This window comes from Lolium perenne, chromosome 3, assembly GCF_019359855.2.
Source record: "Lolium perenne isolate Kyuss_39 chromosome 3, Kyuss_2.0, whole genome shotgun sequence".
Lineage (NCBI taxonomy): Eukaryota > Viridiplantae > Streptophyta > Magnoliopsida > Poales > Poaceae > Lolium > Lolium perenne.
The window spans coordinates 307,810,023-307,813,439 of record NC_067246.2 but is presented as its reverse complement, the minus strand read 5'-3'; the positions used below and the strand labels follow the sequence as shown (position 1 = coordinate 307,813,439).

Below are 3,417 nucleotides of genomic sequence, written 5' to 3'. Positions count from 1 at the left end.
TTTTGGGTGTTGCTAGAGTACAATGCAACGCATATAGAGGCGTTGGTAACAGTTGCGTTGCAAAGGAGCAACGCATAAAATTTGAGGTTAGCAACCCTTGTATACGTTGTTGCTTACCCCAATCGACACTTCTATGCAATAATACAATTAATTAATATAATTAAATATCATCAAATCCATTTTTTCTTTTTTGTATTCTTCTTGTCCACGATCGAACTTTTGATTATGCGCATACCATTCATGCAAATTTTAATAACGTATCGACCAGAAGTTAAAAATATACATCAAATATAAATCAAAAATTTATTAATTGAAATTTAGAAATACAATATGAGTTACATACATCAGCTTGATACAAAGTGAACATTAAGACAACTAGCTAGCCATAGGCTTCGTGGCAAAAAAAATCACACCTTAATCTAATACAAGAAATAAAATAAATTCCTCTATTGTGCCTTGTACCCCTTGGTCTGCATGTCACTCTCACAATAGCCCTTCATTATATTTATCTCCTGTAACAGAAATTTAAGTATGTTCAGCGCATACTTGTATGTAATTTTTTTACCATTAGAAGAAATAACTAAAGACAATTTTTAAGGCAAAAAACATATTATAGTTACATAATGTTATTTTAGCTACATAATCCAACCATCGACCAAGTAAATTATTAAACTACTCACTTGTGGCCTGTGAAATATCTCCAATCCTCCAGATGATCAACTCGCAATATTTCATTGCTTGGACAATATAACTTTGGAGTGAACACAATAACTCTATCTAATAGCACCCAGCATAAAGATATTACCACAAAAAGTATTGCCCTGCTTTTTTGAAAGATATCAGCTTTGGTAACAACGTATGATTGAGATAATTGGGTAGTTCACCACATGCCGAACTGATAATACTCTTTTGGCCAGCTGGATTGACTTATTGAAAGAATGTGCAGTAACAACTTCATCTTATCAGCTATGCAAGTTGACATGCCTGAGAAGGAAATTGGTGCCATTATGAATGAGTTCATGGCTGGTTCAATCCTTGCAACTTAAGTTTGGGCTTGAACGGTGGATGTTCAGCAGGCAAACCTTTTTTTTTTGCCTAATTTTAACGTTATTTCAATGGTAGCTATACATATAAACGAGCGATGATTGTATAACTCAGTTGAAATATATTTCCTGGGTAATACGGCTTAAGAAAGAAGTAAAGGTTTACTTATAGCACATGCCTAGTAGCTAGAGCATGATGATCGTACCTTCTTCTGCTACAAACTCCAATACCCTAGTGTGAAATCCATTTGTTGGCACCTTTGTGCAGCTCATCTAGCATAGGATACTCAATGTGCAGAGAAGTTATTAAATAAAAACTAAACAAGTAACGGATGCATATATTCTCTAAGAGTAATCCAAGTTGCCAACAAGCAGTAACTTAAGGACTACATGAATTCCAACAAAAACTCATGGAGGTTGTCAAACTGCAAACGAAATATCAATTATTTGTTGCACACAGTTATGGTCTGCAGTCTACACATCTAGATCATGGGAAGATAAGCAAGAAGCGTAGAGAAAGGACCTTGTCGTGCACTGGTTCATACACACGACGTGCAAGAGATAGCAAAAGGTGCCTATATTACAACATAGCGACGAGTACTGCTTCTTGGTGGTGGAATGGTTAGCACGAGTCACCTGCTGAGAGAGCAAAGAAGCCACGTAAGTATGAGAAAGTGTGAAGAAATAAACCTATTCTTTGCCTCCGTAAAAGAAATATCAGGAAACAATCAAGCTTCATATATGACAAGGCATTCTAGCACTAACAGTCTACTTATTAGTTAGGATTTGAATTGACAAACTTTTTTCCGTCCTCAATATAAGATCTTTGAACATACCAAAGGGAGGAGAAAAAAACCTTGTTAATTTATTTTTTCAACTTAAATCATGATTACCTATTGTTGAACAGGAAAGGGATCACAGGATCACTATAGCATAACAAGAAACATGCAGGCTGCACACATATGGTATTCATTTGAATTGACTAAGTACAATTGAATCGATCTGAGATAGCAAGAAACCTCTAGTCCTTCGCACATGCATATCCCCTGAATACAATAGCTTCTTTCTGGCTTAAGTTTTTCAGATTCGAGTGATACCTGATAGGAAATATTGAATACAACATATTAGCTAAATTGGAAAGCAATTTGTAACTTGAACCACATTCTTTGGCACAAACATTGCAAGGAAAACAAAAACACATAGTTCCACGTCTCCGTGTAGCTAGGTCCAAACACAAATATCCAGCGGGCTTTTGTTCGTCCAGTATGCGTGCAGGAGTAGGCCAAAAAAATGTCTGCTTGCTACAAGACACAAACCTGAATCAATTGATTTGAGATTAGAATATAAAAGAAGAACAGAATCTGCTGCTGTAATTCCAGATCATAACCACTAGGAAACAGGTTAGTAATTGTTTTTTCTATGTATTTTAACATGAATGACAGACTGTGTCTTGCAGAAGTCATCCAAAGTCAGGAGTGCTGCTTTAAACTGAACATCACTACAGATCCGTTTATCTGATAAGCAAAAGCAATTACTCTATTGTGCTTCAAACCTCAGCTAGCAATACTACCTATCCACGACGCCCAGCCCTGATACGTATTACTTCATGTACGGCAGATTACATAAAACACCAACAGCATTACTAACCTGGGCGTTTGAGATGGCTAAGCCATAGCGGAGCGGTCAAGCCTGATGGCGTGAAGTCTCTCACACGGAATCATCTGTGGTGAGCGAGGCAGGACGGCAGCGATGCCTGGTGGCGACAACCGGCACTGTAGAAACCCTAATACGTGGTGGAAGTTGTGTGCTGGTCGTCGGGTGTGCGTATTCTCCGCATGACTCCCGACACCGGCGCGGAATCGAATGGCTGCTAGTAGCACAGCCCTGTCACTACCTCCATGGGGAACATCACAAGGAGGGGCGGCTCGATCCGCCGCCCACAATTCCTGCAAGTCTACGACGACGGCCGTTGGCTTCCTCTCGAGACGCCGACGAGGGCAGCCATGAACGAGTTGCGCGTGGATGGGGATGACGTAGAGGGAGGAGGAGCGGGGGAGGGGTGCGGCGGCGGAAGGCGGCGAGGACGAGACTGTACATAGGGCTAGCAAGATCGGGATTACTGAGAAGGTCTTCGTAGGGGATGTGAGTAGATAAGGCAGAGATTTCCTCCAGTCATGGGCCCAACTACATAATATGAGTGAATTTTTTGGGTACGCGGCAATAGTTGCCGCTGGGGGATCCAAATTTTCATCTCGCGCGTTGTCGCGAAATAAATTTAATTAACAGCTCGCTTGTTTGGGAACAGATGAAGAGGCAACGCATATATGTATATCTACCATAAAATTGTACAACACATATATGAAGGGTTGTAGAT

General features: G+C 40.0%; 1 long non-coding RNA gene across 4 annotated transcripts; it reads right to left on the bottom strand.

Annotated features, from left to right (window-relative positions):
• Positions 1 to 280: 280 nt before the first annotated feature.
• Positions 281 to 3,143, bottom strand: LOC127345376 (uncharacterized). 4 transcript variants are annotated; one of them, XR_007878652.2, is made up of 4 exons: positions 2,063 to 3,143; positions 1,567 to 1,682; positions 681 to 1,316; positions 281 to 512 (listed from the first exon to the last, which is right to left on the bottom strand). It is a non-coding gene; the product is annotated as an uncharacterized lncRNA (long non-coding RNA). The 4 variants fall into 4 exon arrangements; XR_007878650.2 differs by having other exon boundaries at positions 681 to 1,682; positions 2,063 to 2,359; positions 2,691 to 3,143; XR_007878651.2 differs by having other exon boundaries at positions 681 to 1,682; positions 2,063 to 2,344; positions 2,691 to 3,143.
• Positions 3,144 to 3,417: the final 274 nt, after the last annotated feature.